Source organism: Dama dama, chromosome 16 (genome assembly GCF_033118175.1).
Source record: "Dama dama isolate Ldn47 chromosome 16, ASM3311817v1, whole genome shotgun sequence".
Lineage (NCBI taxonomy): Eukaryota > Metazoa > Chordata > Mammalia > Artiodactyla > Cervidae > Dama > Dama dama.
In genome coordinates, this window is record NC_083696.1 from 36459666 (window position 1) to 36477878 (window position 18213).

Here is an 18213-nt window from a genome sequence, read left to right on the forward strand (position 1 = left end):
TGTCTTCCCTAGAACTGCTGTGAAGAGGAATGGAAAAACTGTATATAAAAGCATTTTGGAGGGGCTTCTCTGGCAGTCCAGTGGTTAAGAGTCTGCCTTGGAATGCAGGGGACATAGATTCGATCCCTGATCTGGGAAGATCCCTCATGACGCAGAACAAATAAGCCCGTGCACCACAACTACAGAAATTCCGACACTCTGGAGTCTGTGCTCCACAACAAGAGAGGCCACCGCGATGAGAAACCTGCACACAGCAACTGAAGGGTAGCCCTGCTGTCGGCAGCTAGAGATGGCCTGTGGGCAGCAATGAAGACCAGCGCAGCCAAAAGTAAACATGTAAGTAAAATGAGTGAAGGAAGGGAAACTGGTGTGCTATAGTCCATGGGGTTGCAAAGAGTCGGACATGACTTCGCAACTGAACATTACAACAATATTTAAAAAAAAAGCATTGGGGAAACACTAAATCCTTCAGCTTTGGTCATAATCATACCTAATCCACAATCCCTGGGTTCCTTCAAGCATTTATACAAACATTTCCATGATAAGGACTCATTCCTGTTAAAGAAACTCATTTGTCCCATGTTGGGGCCAATTTCAGGACTAGAGAGGTTTTTCCTGTGATGTGTTAAAGGCACTTTTCTGTATCAGTTAGTGCTGGACCTGCCTCGGGAGCTGCTAATCATGAGCTCTGCCCCTTCACCTATCCTTGGCCCAGCCAGTCGTGGTTCCAAACACAAGGCTGCAGGGAAACAGGAGGGTTTGCAGGACTCTTGGATCATTCCACACAGAACCACCTGGTGCACATACACATCTTCATGCCAACCTCAAGAAACCCATAGATAGAAATCATATGGATGAGCTATGCCAGCACCAGTGTGATGGTAACTGGACACCTCCAGAGACCACTCAGCCTGCAGACTTGCCTGGCCTGAGTCTGCCCCAGGTCCCAGCTCTCTGGATCTAGAATTAGGTTCTTAGGATTTTAGAGCTGCATATGTGTTGGCTCAGATGGAAAAGAATCTGTGTACAAAGAAGGAGATCCGGGCTCGATCCCTGGGTCAGGAAGATCCCCTGGAGAAGGGAATTGCAACCCATTCCAATTTTCTTGCCTGGAGAATTCCATGGACAGAGAAGCTGGGCAGGCTATATATAGTCCATGGGGTTGCAAAGACTCAGACATGACTGAGCGACTAACCCTTCACTTCACTTCATGGGTTTTGAAGGGCTTCCCCGGTGACTCAGCAGTAAAGAATCTGCCTGCCAATGCAGGAGACATGGGTTTGATCCCTGGGTCGGGAAAATCCCCTGGAGGAGAGAATGGCAGCCCACTCCAGTATTCTTGCCTGGAAAATTCCATGGCCAGAGGAGGCTGGTGGGCTACAGTCCACGGGATCACAAAGAGTGGGGCATGACTGAGCGACTAAACAACAACAACAGACAGACTTTGAAGACCAGATCTTCCCCAAGGCCTTGTAGTCATCGATGTGGCTCCTGGGGACATTCAGTCCACTCTGAGCGCTGGTCCCTGCTCCTCAAGCTGGGGCGGCAACCACACCTGCCCCCTGTAGTCCCCACAGCATCCGTTGAGCAGACTCGCCTCCCACTCGATGGTGCTATTCTCAGCTGTCAACATCACCATCACCACCGCCATCGTGTGTCATGTGTCTAATTGCACATGGCCATGCGCCAGGTGAGGGAATAAAGAACCCAGAGCACGGGCTGCCCCATGTGCCATTGCAGCCCACAGTCCTTCTGAGGGCAAACAGCTGGTATGGGCAGAATGCTGAGCCTGATGTGGATGGACACAGTGCACTAGTTGTATACACTGGGCTCAGTGGGGAGCGGGGCTAAGTGCATGATGGGGGATGGGATTCGGGTGGGGAGCGGCCCACCATGGGAGAGACATGTGGGCCAGAGCAGAAACACAGCCTCAGGAGAGAGGGCTATGGGCTTCCTCTGCTGAAGCCCTCCCCACAGACCCTCAGATGTGACTGCATTTGAAGACTTGGCTTTTAAAGAAGTAATTAGGGAAAAGTGAAGTCAATAGTGGCTCAGTGGTAAAGAATCCATCTGCCAGTGCAGGAGACGTGGGTTTGATCCCTGGTCCGGGAAGATCCCGTGGAGAAGGAAATGGCAACCCACTCCAGTCTTGTCTGGAGAATTCCACGGACAGAAGAGCCTGGTGGGATACAACCCGTGGGGTAGCAAAGAGTCAGACACGACTGAGCAACTAAGGACAGGAGCGGTAGCGCAGTAGAACTCAAGATCTGTCAGGCAGAATGAGTGGGTGGGGCAGAGAAAGAGGAAGCTGTATTTTATCAGGGAGGATATCAGGCAGCAGGTTGGGAATGATCACAGTGGATAAGCCTGATGACAGGGAGGGAACCAAGCTGCCCCAGTGAGACACTTGGAGCAGGGCCAACAAAGCTGAGACCAGGGTGGCACCTCCTCCCCCCAGGCTGCATCTGCTTGCAGACCCCGGATCCAGGTCTTCCTTGTGCCTCCAGGGCAGTGGAGGGGAAATCAGAAGCTTTGCCGCACTGCCAGAAACTACACTTGTGACCTGCCCTAGGAACCCCAGGGACTTCCCAGGTGGTTCAGTGGTAAAGAATCCACCTGCCAAGGCAGGAGAAGTGGGTTTGATCTCTGGGTCGGGAAGATCCCCTGGAGAGGGAAATGGCAACCCACTCCAGTATCCTTGCCTCCGAGATGTTATGGACAGAGGAGCCTGGTGGGCTACAGCACAGCGGGTTGCAAAGAATTGGACTCGACTTGGCGACTAACAACAGGAGCCCCAGATGTCGCTGGCTAGTCCACATTCTCCCACTGTGGACTTTTAGGCATGAGGACTCCGTGCCCACTCCCTCTAGTCCCTTCTAACCACAGAGAGTGGCCGAAGGGGCACTGGGCTTCAGGCTCTTCTCTGAAGTGAACCTGAGACTTTGATTGAGTCTGTTTACCCCTTTGGGTCCAGGGTCCCCCCCCAACAAGGCAAGAGTAGGGCTGGACTGTTGGGTCACCTCTGGCTCAGAGGTGCTACCTGATTGACAGCATCTCTGGGCTGGAAGGAGACTCAGGCATCACTTGGCCTGGCGCTGCCCTCCTGGTGCACCTGGAGAAACCCATCTCCCCAGCCCCCAGGCACGTGGGCCGAGCCTTGTTAATCACCATGTTTCCTCGTTTCTGGGTTTGGTGCTCCGACTCCAGGGTCTGCGCTGACTCTGGAGGGACTGCTCCTCCCTCTGCTAGCAAATTCTTGAGAAGGTGCCTTTCATGTACAAACCTGCCAATCCTGAGTCCCTCAGTTCAGTTCAGTTCAGTTGCTCAGTCGTGTCCGACTCTTTGTGACCCCATGGACTGCAGCATGCCAGGCTTCTCTGTCCAACACCAACTTCTGGAGTTTATTCAAACTCATGTCCATTGAGTTGGTGACGCCATCTAACCATCTCATCCTCTACTGTCCCCTTCTCCTCCCACCTTCAATCTTTCCCAGCATCAGGGTCTTTTCAAATGAATCAGTTCTTCACATCAGGTGGCCAAAGTATTGGAGTTTCAGCTTCAACATCAGTCCTTCCAGTGAATATTCAGCGTTGCTTTCTTTTAGGATGGAATGGTTGGATCTCCTTGCAGCCCCAGGGACTCTGAGACTCTTCTCCAACACCACAGTTCAAAAGCATCAATTCTTCAGTGCTCAGTTTTCTTTATAGTCCAACTCTCACATCCATACATGACTACTGGAATAACCATAGCTTTGACTAAACAGATCTTTGTTGGTAAAGTAATGTCTCTGCTTTTTAATATGTTGTCTAGGTTGGTCATAACTTTTCTTCCAAGGAGCAAGTGTCTTTTAATTTCATGGCTACAGTCACTATCTGCAGTGATTTTGGAGCCCCCCAAAATAAAGTCTCTCATTGTTTCCCCATCTATTTGCCATGAACTGATGGGACAGGATACCATGATCTTAGTTCCCTGAATGTTGAGTTTTAAGCCAACATTTTCACTTTCCTCTTTCACTTTCATCAAGAGGCTCTTTAGTTCTTCTTCACTCTCTGCCATAAGTGTAGTGTTATCTGAGTATCTGAGGCTATTGATATTTCTCCTGGCAATCTTGATTCCAGCTTGTGCTTCATCCAGCCCACCATTTCTCATGATGTACTCTGCATATAAGTTAAATAAGCAGGGTGACAATATACAGCCTTGATGTACTCCTTTCCCAATTTGGAACCAGTCTGTTGTTCCATGTCCAGTTCTAACTGTTGCTTCTTGACCAGCATACAGATTTCTCAGGAGGCAGGTCAGGTGGTCTGGTATTCCCATCTTTTGAAGAATTTTCCACAGTTTGTTATGATCCACACAGTCAAAGGCTTTGGCATAGTCAATAAAGCAGAAGTAGATGTTTTCCTAGTACCCTCTTGATTTTTCAATGATCCAACGGATGTTGGCAATTTGACCTCTGGTTCCTCTGCCTTTTCTAAATCCAGCTGAGTCCCTAATCACTCCTAATCACCTTATTTACTGGGTTCTCATACTCTAGTCACTACCACCCTGTCCTCATCACCCCAGGGCCAGGTATCAGACAACCAGAGACAGTCCCCATGCCCCAGAGTCTGTTGATATTATTCAGAAAAAAAATCACATGGAAGGCTCTTGCCCATGTTTCCCCCCTCATTCCCTCTGCCTCGTGACACAGCCTGGTGCTTCCCTGTGTGGCCCCCTGTGTGGCCTGTTCTGCCTCTTATTCTAGAAATCCAAGTGTGTAAACTTCTTCCCGCATGACATGTATGCTAAGCCACTTCAGCTGTGCTTCAAGTGTCACTTCAGAGTTCACTTCAACTCTTTGCGACTCTATAGACTGTAGCCTGCCAGGCTGTTCTGTCCACAGGATTCTTCCTGCATGACCGTCATCTCCATGTCTGCACATCTTTCCAGACCTGCTTAAAAATAATCCCTGGTTGAGCTTCCCTGATGGCTCAGTAGTAAAGACTCTGCCTGCCAGTGCGGGAGTCATGGATTTGAGCCCTGATCCAGGAAGATCCCACATGCCGAGGAGCAACAAAGCCCATGAGCCACAACTACTGAGACTGTGCTCTACAGCCTGGGAGCCACGGCTCCTGAAGCCCGTGCACCTAAAGTCCATGCTCGGCAACAAGAAAAACCATTGCAATCAGAAGTCCATGAGCCACAGCTACAGACTAGCCGCCACTCTTTACAATCAGAGAAAGCACATGCAACAGTGAAGACCTAGCATAGCCACAAATAAATAAATGAAATTATTAACAAATAATCATAAGCCCTGATCTCCTCAAAACTGCCATGGCCTAGAACCTTGGGCCTGTAGGCAACCCCTTTAGAGTTAAAATCCCCAGTAGTCAACCTCTTATTGTCATAAGAATATTTTCATTGCCCATGTGTACCACCCATGAAGGAGGTTTGGGACTCTGGATACAGTCATCCTCCAGTCTAACCATCAAATCCCCTCTGTAGCCCCTATGGCCACGGGGCTTTTCTGTGTTACGCACTATGCCTTTCTACTTCTAAGGAGCCTTCTTTGCTAGAAAAATCTGCAATATGCTCACCACAAACCTGCCTTCTCATGACTGTTGGTCCCCAGTTTGACGCCTGCCCTCTAGGGATGTACCAAATTGGTGCAATCCCAAACTTGCATATGATATCCCTTCAGCTTTTTAAAAGCAGCTCTTGGTTCCCCTAGAGGCATTTCATCTCCCATCTCAATACCCCCGGTTCCTTCACTGTGCCTTATTAGTGGAAAGTCATGTTTTTCATGATTCTGTGACTCTAGAAGTTTCCATCCCAAGGCCCATCTCTGAGCATTGGGCTTGAAGAAGAAAAGACACCTTGACCTTAAACGTGCCTGACTTACACGTGACCACTTCTAGGTTTTCATGAGATTTTGAATGTGAAATCTAATTTTTAAATGTTGCTATAAACTCACAAAACACGGTAGCAGCATGGGGCTGCTGGTCCTCTCCCAGCCACTCGCTCAAGGCCAATTCCCTCCGGATGGCTTGGCTACTCCCTGGTTGGAGGGCATCTCGAGCTTTCCCACCACCACCCAAGATCCCTTCCAGTCATAGAACTCTGGAGGGCCTGTGGCCATGGGGCTACTTTGGATAGACTCTTGTTAGAGAAGCTTGTGAGGAGACCTGGGCAAGATCTTGGTGAGTGCTTTGGACGGTCTCATCCTTGCTTCCCCTCTGCTCTCACAAGGAGAAGACACAGCCTGCTGTTGGCACAGGCTCTCCGCTAGGGGCAGCAGGGGGTGGTGGTGGGGTGCTGATGCTCAGCTCAGGTGTCTCTGTTCCTATAGCAGTGAACAAGTGCAAGTGTTAGTCGCTCAGTCATGTCCAACTCTTTGTGACCCCATGGACTGTAGCCCACCAGGCTACTTACTCTGTCCACGGAATTCTCCAGGCAAGAATACTGGAGTAGATAGCCATTCCCTTCTCCAGGGGATCTTCCCTACCCAGGAATTGAACCCAGGTCTCCCACATTGCAGAGTGATAGTAATAGACATGAGTGGAGCAGGTCAGCAGTGGGTGATGGAGGCTAAGCCAACAAGTTGGGGGTACCTCACAGGAGCCGGCGGGAGGGGGGGAGCAGCCCCAGCTCAGATGTCTAACCTCTACACAATCACTTCTGTTTTTTCATGTGCTCAGTCATGTCTGACTCTTTGTGACCTCATGGACTGTAGCCTGCCAGGCTCCTCTGTCCATGGGATTTTCCAGGCAAGAATACAGGAGGGGGTGGCCATTTCCTTTTCCAGGGCATCTTCCCTGGCCCAGGGATTGAACTCATGTCTCCACACCTCCTGTGTATTGCAGGTGGATTCTTTATCCACTGAGTCATTGAGGAAGCCTTCTATTTTTTTTTTTTTTATAAGAAGCTAGAAATTCAGACTTTTAATGGGAACTCTTCAAGATGTTGGCACAAACTTGTAAAATACAGCATAAACCATCAACAATACATCTTTGGATTGGACAGAGCCCCAGGACAACTAGTTTGCATCCTGTCCTGACCTCAGCCAGGATTACCCTCCCCTTCAGGAGAGGGTGGTCACTCAGCGATTCCTCAAGAACTTGCTCAGCTAAAGCATCTTCCAGCCATAGGTCCTGGGGCTCGTTCACTGTGATGTGTCAACTTGACTGAGGTGCCCAGATATTTCATCAAAGATTATTCTGCATATTTCTGTAGGACTGTTTTGGATTAAGGTTAACATTTGAATTCCCTGGAGAAGGAAATGGAAACCCACTCCAGTATTCTTGCCTGGAAAATTCCATGGACAGAGGAACATGGTGGGCTACAGTCCATGGGTTTGCAAAGAGTCAGCCATGACTGAGCACATCTGCACATAACATTTGAATTGGTTATGTGAAACCAAATAAAGCAGATTTCCGTCCCTAGTGTAGGTGGGCCTCATCCAATCAGATGAAGGCCTAATAGAAACAAAAAAAAAAAAAAGGCTGAACTTGTCCCAAATAAGAGAGAATTCTTCCTGTCTCATGACCTTTGAAGTAGGACATTGGATTTTTTTCTGTCTTTTGATCTTGAACTAAAATACTGGCTCCTCCTGAGTCTTGAGGCTGCTGGCTCCAACGATACCATTGTTTCTCCTGGGTTTCCAGACTGGGACTTCAGATCTTGGGATTTGTAAACCTCCACAATCACATAAACCAATGCCTTATAATAAATCTCTTTATACATTCACATATACATGCAAACCACTCCAGTATTATTGCCTGGAAAGTTCCATGGATAGAAGAGACTGGCAGGCTATAGTCCGGGGGTCTGCAGAGTTGGACATGACTCAGCACATAGCATGTATACATACACACACACATACATACAAATCACATATATGAGATACATATATATTACTATATATATACCCATCTCTTACTGTTTCTGTTTCTCTGGGAAACCCTGACTAATACAATCTTTCCTTAACCAAAAGAGAGCTATAAATCTGAAGAAGCTATATATTTTACTGAACAAAAACACCATTTCTGATTCTCTGCCCAGCCATTTACACCATATTTTTTGTGTTAGATGTAATAAATATAATAACAGTAACAACTACCACTTATCAAGCACTTTTGTGCACCATGTATGATGATAGGTAACATGCACATACACATGTCTACACACACATACATATACACGTACTTTCTTAATCTGAACATCACCCAGTCCTTTATTGGAATACCTGAGTATCAAGAGGACAAGAGCCATATCAATCCTTCCCACCACTGATGCTCGTGCCTGGCAAGTACTTACCAAGAAGGGGGTGCTCAATAAATTATGTATTGAATTAAATTTTCTTAAAAAGAGATACAGTTAATATCCTCATGTTACAAGTGGGGAAATGGAATCTCAGAGATGCTAATAACCAGGGTCACAAGACTAAGCGATGGTGGAGCTGAGACAACCCCAAGATCACTTGAGTTAGCATCCCACATTCCTGACCCTTTGCTCTTTTCCCAGTGAACATGGAAAAGCCTCGAGTCAGGGTGGTGGTCTCCAGTGCCCGACCTTGACATTCATGCCCACCACTCTCACAGGCGATGTGGATGCTTGGGGTGAGAGCCTTCACAGTTCAGCACCCCTCACCCGCCCGCACACAGATAGCCCTGCTACCAAGCTGTCCACTGAGGTTTCTAAAGACTAATTTGAGCATCTAACCACAGCTTCATCTTTAAAAATAAGACAAAAGCAAGAGAGGAAACTGGTTGCAGAGGTCTTTGTTCACCTCCTTTTTTCATAACTACCGCAGGGGACAGAGGAGACTGAGCAGGCAGACACCAGGCTGAGAGGCCAGGTCATAGAGCGACTGAGGGGAGGATGCCCACTCCCGGCCCTGGCCAGGAAGAAGGCTTTGAGGAAATGTGCACCATTTCTAGAAACCACCACCTCCTTACATTTGGCCTCTGTAACCCAAAGTGGGTCAAGCTGCCACAGCAAGCTGGCAGATAAAGAGTGGGTGGTGAGTGGAGTTAGGTAAAGCTCATGAATGGCCAAACGCAGGAAGCTCAGGAAAGAGGCAGGAGGAGGAAGTGAAGGAGGAGCTCCAGATGGACCACAAGGAGATGGGAGGTTTACCAAATCATGGATGCCCATGGGACCCATCTGGAGTAGAAGGCACAGCAAAGGATGACTAAGAACTTGGTCTGGAATGTGGCCACATACACAAGCCTCTTCCTTCACTCCTTAATGACCAACTCCTCCCACCAGCATGTATCTGGAAAGCATCATTGTCTGGATCCCTCCAGGGGGCCATTTCAGTCCATAAGTACTCTGGATATGCCACATTTGCTTTATCTAGAACAAACAACAGTCTGGTTTCTCTTTCTGTCCCAGAAGCAATGAGCTCTCATTTCAATGGTTGCAATACAACACAGCCAGGATTTCCCTGGTGGTCCAGTGGTTAATACCGGGGGCTTCCCAGGTGGTACTAGTGGTAAAGATGCTGTCTACCAACGCAGGAGACATAAGAGACCCGGTTCGTTCCATGAGTCAGGAAAATCCATGGGAGGTGGGCATGGCAACCCACTTCAATATTCTTGCCTGGAGAATCCCCATGGACAGAGGAGCCTGGCTGACTGCATATGGCTGCATAGAATCTGACACGACTAAAGCAACTTAGCACCCATGCATGCAAGGAGTACAGGTTTGATCCCTGGTTGAGGAGGTAAGATCCCATATGTCTCACAGCCAAAAAACCCAAAACATAAACCAAAGCAATAGTGTAACAAATTCAATAAAAGACAAACAAAACAAAACAAAAACCCACACCCATTCTGAAAACAAAATAGGAGGGTTTGAGGACAACTGCAAGTCAGGGTGTTACAGTTCCTACCTTAACCCTTGGCACAGGACATCCCCAGCAAGACACTGGTTGCTTATCTAAGCAGGAGGGACTGAGCCAGCTCTTAACAGTCTAGGACTCAAGCCCTTAGTATATGAACACTTGTATCACTTGATATTGGGTTCTTTGTAGGCCCAGGAGCCCCCAAGCCTAGCACAGGTTGGCTATAGAAGGGACCCATCCATGCCTGGGAGGGGGTTCTGTGATTATCAGATGGTTGAAGGAGGGCTACAGGGCAGGGAGGGAGGTGGAAGGATTTTAGGGGAAGACCTGTAAAAAGAGGAAAGTGGAGACTAGAAAACATTGGGAGGAGTGAGGGCATAAAGAGGAGATGATATTCCTTTCTTCTTTTATCTCAATATCACAGCTCTGTTTATTCTGAGAAGCAACCAGCTGCAACTCCAAAATAGATATGCCAAGAAACGCCTCTAATGACAGAATGTTTCTTCGGGAACCAAGGTTAGAACAGTTCTTTTCAAGCAAGGGGAGCAGGAAAAGCCTAGAAGGGGACACTGACGGCTTCCCTCTTGTCCCCTCCAGTCCAGGGCAGTCGTGGTCCTTCCCAGAGTCCCCAAGGCTTGGAGCTGAGCATGGCTCTGCCATCACTTGCAGGCCTGGGTAACAGTGATCAACCCTTCCCCATGAGAGCTCCTATGGCAGGGTGTGACAGATGGCTTTCCTCTCCCTGGACCTGAATATCCTTTCCTAGCAGCTTTCCTGAGCTCAGGAGAGATAATGAGATGACCCAACAGAACCAGAGAGTTTGTTGAGTGTGTTGGTACATGTACACAGATAAAACAATGCATAGGAAGGAGTCCAACAGGCAAGGCAGACTTTTCTCAAGACTACTGCAGCAGGGGAGAGAGAATGAGCTCATCTCAATACAACAGAAGCAGCTGGGGGTTTACAGCAAACAGGCAGGAGAGGGAATTAGTGGATGGAAAATGACTAAGAGGAACTTGGATAGGTGTCAGGGGTGGGGGTGTTCCAGAACTGAACTTATCAGGCCCAGGATGGGGCCCCATTGAGAAGAGGGCTCCTGACTCAAGTTTGGTCAAGGACAGGGTCCTTGTCAGGAGGATGGAAGTAGAGAGTAGTTTTGGGACAAAGAGCTGCTGCCTCCCTTCTTTCCTTCCTCATAAACAAACCAGAATAAGCATCAGCTCTCATAAGGGCCACAAGACGGTCACCCACTCACGCTGGGGCAGAGTGAAAGGACAGTTCTCACTATCTGGGACTGGTCACATGGGCAGTGTGGGCCATTTCCCACACAGAACAGCCCAGCCTAGGCCTGACTCCACAGAGTCTTGATTCATGGGGACTTCCTGGTCCCTGGCTCTGGACCTTTCTATTAACTGCCCAGAATGCAAGGTCTCCTTTGCCCCCCAGTGTCCCCAAGATGGTCCCTCAGGGAGGACTGGGCTGCCCCAAAGCCAAGAGGGCCACTGGCTCAGGCTTCACAGGACAAAGGGCCTCTGTCATTATTTCTAAGTGAGTCTGTTCACAAAGTCACCACGTATCTGTGTGTGTGTCTTGTATGGAAAACTATTAGTTGATGAAAGTAAACATTTAAACTACATCATGATATCTGTTGCCCTCTTTTGATAGTTCTGCTTTTTTAATGCAGAGAGCCTCCAAAAATGGAAGTAGTCCAGACTTCTCTAGAACCTGAGAGGCCCCATCATCAAGGAACCTTTACTTTTTAAAATTGAAGATTCGAACACCAGGTAAGCCAGAGAACAGTCTCTTACTCTCTCCCTTCCCACGTTCTCTCCTCCACTCCCCTTGCTGCTTACCACTCCCCTCTGCCCAGCACCCACCCCACTCCCACCCTAGAGCCCCCACACACTGACCCAGACAATTGTGAGCTGGAGCCCTGGGCTGTCCTCTCTTGGTGTCTGTTCCACTGCCTCTCTGGGGGATACAGGCTCTGCTGTGAGCAATTTGCATACTGTGCAGTCTGACCAGACCCGCACAGGAGCTCTGCTCATGCAATACCTCCCTGGAGGGGGCGGGGGAGAAGAAGGTTAGGTAGCAAGGGACACAAGGAAGAGGCTGAAGGTCTCTGCCCTCCCCTGATGCCACTCTGATCTTGGTCTGGGACAGACTCTGCACCATTCAAGGCAGATGCTGGTTGGGCAGCTGAAAGACCTCCTGCATTGAATGAGGCACACACATCTTTAGAAGCTGGTTTTGCCTGGACAGACGGTGCCGTTTACTTGGGAAACAAACTGGGTTATTGGAAAATCTATGGCGCCACAAGTGGGAGGGGTGGGAATTAGTCCAAAGGGACAGGGTGGGGTGGCTGAGCAGTTATGGAGGCTGGCAAGTCTGAGATCAGGGTGACAGTGTCTTCTTGTGGGTGGGCTGACAGGTTTCTCACATGGGAAAAGAGGCTAAGGAAACTAGGAGGGGGTCTCAGTTATAAGGGCACTAATCCCATTCATGAAGGCTCCACCCTCATGACCTCATCACCTCCCAAAGGCCCCACCTCCTAAGACCACCACCTAAGGGGGTTACAGATTTGAACATATAGATTTGTGCTGGTGGCAGGGTGGGGTGGGGTCACATATTCAGATCACATCAGATGGAGAGATTGAGGAGATGGGAGTGCCCAGGGGGCACCTGTCCTCAGGGAGGTTGGGTTAATTCTGGAGTCCCCTAAGATTTTCTAGAATGTACTTGCCTCCCCTGAGACTCAAGTCCCTAGCCTGATTTGCCTGTTGGGTTTCAGGTTTCCTGTTGAGCAGGAAGTGGAATGTCAGGCGGGTTACTGTCCTATTTGAGAAAGAGGCTGAGCAAAGGAGAGGGTGCTGGAAGGACTGGTGGCTGGAGGTCTTGTATTTCTGGGGTAACGCCAATGGGAAACATTATGACATGAGGTCTGATGAGTGTTCTGAGTCCTTCTCTCAGGACCGCTCAGTCTGCAGCCCCTCATGACCTTAGCTCACATCTGAACCCTCCCAGGATCTGTTTTGTGGTCAGAAAGGTACATTTCCAACAACCATCCCCAACAGTACCCATCACTTGGGCCCCCTTCAGGATCTCTGGTTCTCAGATATGTGTCTCTTGCCTGCTAGGAGGAAGCCAGGTTATTAGTAATATATTATTATTATATTATTTGGGTTATAGTATTCCCAGGTGGTGCTAGTGATAAAGAACCCGCCTGCCAATGCAGGAGACATAGAGATACAGGTTTGATCCCTGGGTCAGGAAGATGCCCTGGAGGAGGACATGGCAACCACTCCAGTATTCTTGCCTGGAGAATCCCATGGACAGAGGAGCCTCGTGGGCTATGGTCCATAGGGTCACACAGAGTCAGACACCACTGAAGCGACTTAGCACACATACGCACGAACACAACCATAGTTTTAAGGTTAATATAATAACCTTAAAATAATAACATATATTGGGTATTTTTAATACACCAGTGACATAAATATTAACTTAATTCTCAAAATGAAGCAAAGAGGTCAACACTATTATTCTCCTGCCATGTTACTTGCGGGGAATAGAGAGGTTAAATGAATTTCCCAGGGTCATGGAGCTTGGAAGCAGCAGATCTGGCTCCCACTTCCTTCACAGTATATCACACATCTCTCAAGGAAACATACAGGACTTTGTCACAAAGTGGAGGAGAACAGCCAGGGCTATGGCAGGTCCCTGTTCTTGCTAACTTGTTTCTTTTCCCATAGAAAGCGTGTATGGTGCTGTGCGCAGCCGCTTTCCCGGGGTCTCCATCTGCATCCCCTCAATCTGGAGCTGGACCTCAGGCCCTGTGACTACAATCAAATCCATGAGCATCACTGAGTGCCCACGAGCAGAAGAGAGGGACGACAAAGGCAAGAGACTTGTCATGTGGGAAATTAGAGCCAAACTAGGCAGACAGGCAGGCGTGTCCACAGATTAACTCCACGTGGCAAAGTGTTCTCTGTGCTAGCAGAGGAGCATAGATCCAATTATACCCTCGAGCAAGGAAACAGAAGGAGTTAACATCACCTGAGGAGGTGTGGCCTTGGGGGGCGGGAGTGATGAGGTTTGTAAACAAAGTTTGTAAAACAAAGGAGACAGGCAGGGAAGGTTGTCAGCAAAGCCTGGAATAAATGTGGGCAAAATCACAGCAAAGGGAAGTTTTGCTGTGGATTCAGTCCAAGTGCCAAGGTTTATAAAGGTGACTCTAAGCACAACTATGCGAAAGGTGGATTTGCAGGGAAAGACCCTGGTGCCTGATCGCTGATTTAGGCAAGTAGCACGGGAGTCTCGGCCAGGATAGGAGGTAGCAGTAAGGGATGGATAAAGGGAGGTGTCCACAGAGAAGCTGCAGACATGGGTAGTGGTTTGGAAGAAGCCCTGATGTCGCCTACTACAACCTCCAGTTGCTGGCAGCCTGGTAAGGCTCTTTGTCAAGTCAGAGGAGGAGAAGCTTGGATTGAACAGTTCTGTTGGGGGCTGGGGCCACCCAAGGGTGGGTAAGGAAAATATAAGGGTCAGGCATGCTTGCTTAACAACAGCTCAAGACTTCACAGGCCCAATTCTGTTACCCAAGGCTCCTGTTGGCAAAGTCCATTTCAAGTTTCATCTCTGTTATGAAGCTTTTCCTCCTGTCCTTCGATACGCTGACCTCTTAAGCCCAGTGAGGTGCACCTGGCTTATTGTGAACATGCAATGTTCACTTTTGGGGACCACAGGTTTCTCATAAGCTAGAAATAGTACCTCATACTCTTCCTCCCCCCACCCCTGTTGTATTTAGAGAGCTCTGTCCCTTACAGCTGTGTCCCAGGCACAGTTCCAACTATTCTGAGCCTTGGTTTCCTCCTCTGTGCAATGAGATGATAACATAGCTCTTTCGGGCTGGCCTTAAGGATTCAACTTGAGGTTGCATGTAGGATGTACAGCATGCAGGCACCCAATGAACAGCATCAGAAACAGCAGGCCAGGCTCCGGGCCTAATCTTAGCCCTGCAGTGGCCTGGATATTTTCTTACTTCCTCATCTGCAGCCTGAGGGAGAGTAATCTTGACCCACAGGACTGGTGGGTGGGTGAGATGACCAGTAAGAATTCACAGACATGTGTCACAGAAACGCTTGGTGACTGGACTGCCTCAACACATGGCAGACTTTTCTGAGGCCTCTGCCAAGAGCTGTCACCCAGCCCACCCCAGGCTGGTGTGTGTGTTAAGTTGCTTTAGTCATGTCCGACTCTTGGTGACCCTATGGACTATAGCCCACCAGGCTCCTCTGTCCATGGGATTCTCCAGGTAAGAATACTGGAGTGGGTTGCCATGCCCTCCTCCAGGGGATCTTCCCAACTCAGGAATCAAACCTATGTCTCTTGTGTCTTCTGCATTGGCAGGCAGTTCTTTACCATTAGCGCCACCCCAGGCCGGAGCACAAGCCAGACTGTGGGCCTCTGTCTCGCTCAGGGGAAGAGTCTTGTGATGAGAAAGATGGAGATTTGCTGCAAGAGTGTTGTGGGTTTGGAAGAAAGGCAGAGCTAGACCCGATCAGAAACTCTTGGAGGCGAGAGTGGAATAACCCTGCAGCCTGAGCTTTAGCCCAGTTGCAGAAGCTCCGTCTTGGCCAACTTCTGCTTGAATTCCTCTAGCAATAAGAAGCTCACTATCTCAAAACGTGAGCAGTCTGTTCACACTATTCAAAGCTCTCATTGTAGGCAGGCGTTTGTTTCCAGTCAGCCCAGATACACTGTTCTGTAACTTTCTGAGTCTGTCTCCCGGACCTCCACTTGACAGAGAGCATCTCACTTTCGCAGAACAGCCTTTTGGTAGCAGACAGCAGCTCCCCTGCTCCTCCAGCTGTCCTCCAGTCCTTCAGACAGTTCTCGCGAGACATGACCTTCAGCTCCTTCATCTCCCTAGATCCTTCCAGCAAGCTTTGTACCGTTAGTTGGAGATGGGGCCCTCAGAACTGGGTCTGAGACCACAGAAGTACCATGGCCTCCTAGACTGTGCTGGCCCAGTCCTGGTCCCTCCGCCGACAGGGAGACTTCCCTGAGGTCGATGGGACCCTGCCCTTTCCCCCACTTCCCACTGTGAGCGGTAGAATGGCTGCTCTCCTCAGAAGACCTGCCTCTGGAGACCACATCACAAGGATTCCCGGCTGGACTCTGGCTGTGTGGGCATCATGGGCATCACAGGTCACAGAGAGGCGGGACAGTGCCTGCAGAGTGGGGCCATGCCCGCATGATGGAACCTCATTTCTACCCAGCAGTTCCAATTTTCACACGGGAACGGCTCTTTGCCTGCTTGCTGGTCTCTCCCATCCTGCTCTAACCAGGATGGCCGGGGATGGACTTCTGAGGCTGGATCCTTCCTGCCCAGTCACAGCCGCCCAGGGAGCGGCAGGCTGCCACATCAGGGCTGCCCACAAGGCCAAAGGATGCATCTTGGGTGGGAAGGTGAGGAGAAAGTGGAACAGTTCTGGGGACTGGTAGGGAGGGTGTGGGGATGGAGGTGGGGATGGGGGTGGGGGTGGCAGAGAACAAGAGGAAGCCCACTGTCCCAGGCCCCTGCTTCTCCCAAACACCTCCCAGTGGAAAACACAGACAGCCTCTCCCGCAGGCGATAGACAAATTCACTCCAAAAATAAATCCCTACCAGGATGCTGCAGTGGGCTTCAAGGTCCAGCCCTTTCGGTCCAGTTCAATCAGATCAGAGGGGTCTCGGAGGTAGGGGGGGTGGGAGGGACACGCTCAAAGCCTGGGTCTCAGAGCAATAAGGAAATGACACATACCTGCCATGCTGAGAGGGAGCCTCCGGGTGAATCACGCCCCGGAACTGGAAAGGGGAGAACTGGTTGGCCCAGAGGAGCTCGGGGTGGGGGAAAGGGGAGGGGAATGAGGCCCTGGGAAGCTGGGGCTCCTGACTGCTGCAGGCTCTGACTTTTCAACTCTGTCTGCCCTGCCTCCAGGCCTATAAACTGGGTCAGCAGAACCGGAGGAGGGAGAAGGCTCGGGGCCAGCCCTGGATTAGTACAGGCCTGCAGAGGGTTGGTCAGCAGTCTGTGTCCATAAATGGAAGTTCCAAAGGGAGACCAGGCCCGGGCTCCCCACCACCTGACGTGGGTAGGTTGGTAAACACCGAGGAGGTGCACACTCACACTCATGACGCAGAGGCCGTGTTTTCTTGGCACAAAAGGGCTGAGCTGGCTGCCAAGATGGATTTGAGGATGAGAAGAATTACTAAGGGAGGGTGCTGGATCACGGGGTCACCAGTGACAGGAAGTGGGGGGAGGTGCGGAGGTGAGCTGGGAGGCTGCTCCATAGCCCCATGAATAGAGGTAGTTCACTGGGGACCCTGGGGGAGCAGGGTGGCTGGGCCTCCCCAGCACCCCATTTCCCTGGGGAGGCATCTTAGACATCAGAGGTAGAAGGGTCCTTCCAGACCCAGAGCCCTCCTCATCTTACAGAGAAGGGGTCTGGTGCCAGATGCCCCAGTCGTGGTCCCACCAGGAAGTTGGAGAAACAGCTGGGCCGTGGTTCTCCGAGGGCTCTTTCCTATAAAACATCCGCCCCACCTATCCTTAGGGTTTCCCAGGTGGCACTAGTGGTAAAGAATCTGACTGCCAATGCAGGAGACGTAAAAGAGGCAGGATCGATCCCTGGGTCGGGAAGATCCCCTGGAGGAGGGCATGGCAGCCCACTCCAGTATTCTTGCCTGGAGAATCTCCTATACAGAGGAGCCTGGCGGGTTACAGTCCATGGGGTCCCAAACAGTGAGACATGACTGAAGCAACTTAGCACGCATGCATGCACCCATCCTTCATCACCCCCCGGGCTATTTGAATAACCAAAATGTTGTACTTGGAGAATAATCGAGGACCCTTTCTTCTGGCTGTCATCTGAAATGAGGAGAACTGCCCAGTCCTGGACCCAGAGGACAAAAGAAACACAGTTCTGCCCTTTTTTTTTTTTTTTCCCCACCATCCTGCTAGTCAAAATAAACCAGGTGCAGTGTTCCATAGACAAGTCTTTCACATCCTCTTTCTTTTTTTGTTCACGGCTTATATGGCATCATATGTGAGGGTATTTTGTGGTGTTTTAGGGCATTGTGCCAGGGGAAATCCTGCCCCTGCCACCCATTCCCACACCTGCAAGGTTGGATCACATCGGATGCCTGGTCCTCCAGCCTTTGTGACATGTGGGCTGCTTCTCTCCTGACTGCTGGCTGAATCAGGCCTCAGTTGGGACACAATAACGTGCCTTTCCTTAGCTAAGGTTGCACATTTACACTTATTCCTCAGGCTACCTGATTCAAGGCTTTCTCCTTCCCTGGGTGTTACCTTCTGGGAGGGCAGGGCAGATCTTCACTCTGC

The 18213-nt window shown here is 49.9% G+C and overlaps 1 protein-coding gene and 1 long non-coding RNA gene across 4 annotated transcripts in view; one reads left to right on the forward strand and one right to left on the reverse strand.

Moving 5' to 3' along the window:
• PTK2B (protein tyrosine kinase 2 beta) overlaps positions 1 to 18213 on the reverse strand; it is a 132825-nt gene that overhangs the window by 78614 nt on the left and 35998 nt on the right. Inside the window, exon 1 of one of the 3 annotated variants that reach the window (XM_061163841.1) lies at positions 16497 to 16514. The exons of 1 other annotated variant lie outside the window; for it this stretch is intronic. The gene's annotated coding sequence lies outside the window, so the exon portion shown is untranslated. Of the gene's footprint in view, positions 1 to 11736; positions 11849 to 16496; positions 16515 to 18213 lie in introns of those variants that run through there. One more of the 3 variants, XM_061163840.1, reaches the window with a different exon arrangement.
• On the forward strand, positions 145 to 13845 carry LOC133071276 (uncharacterized). The gene is made up of 3 exons (XR_009696394.1): positions 145 to 336; positions 11511 to 11610; positions 13579 to 13845. It is a non-coding gene; the product is annotated as an uncharacterized LOC133071276 (long non-coding RNA).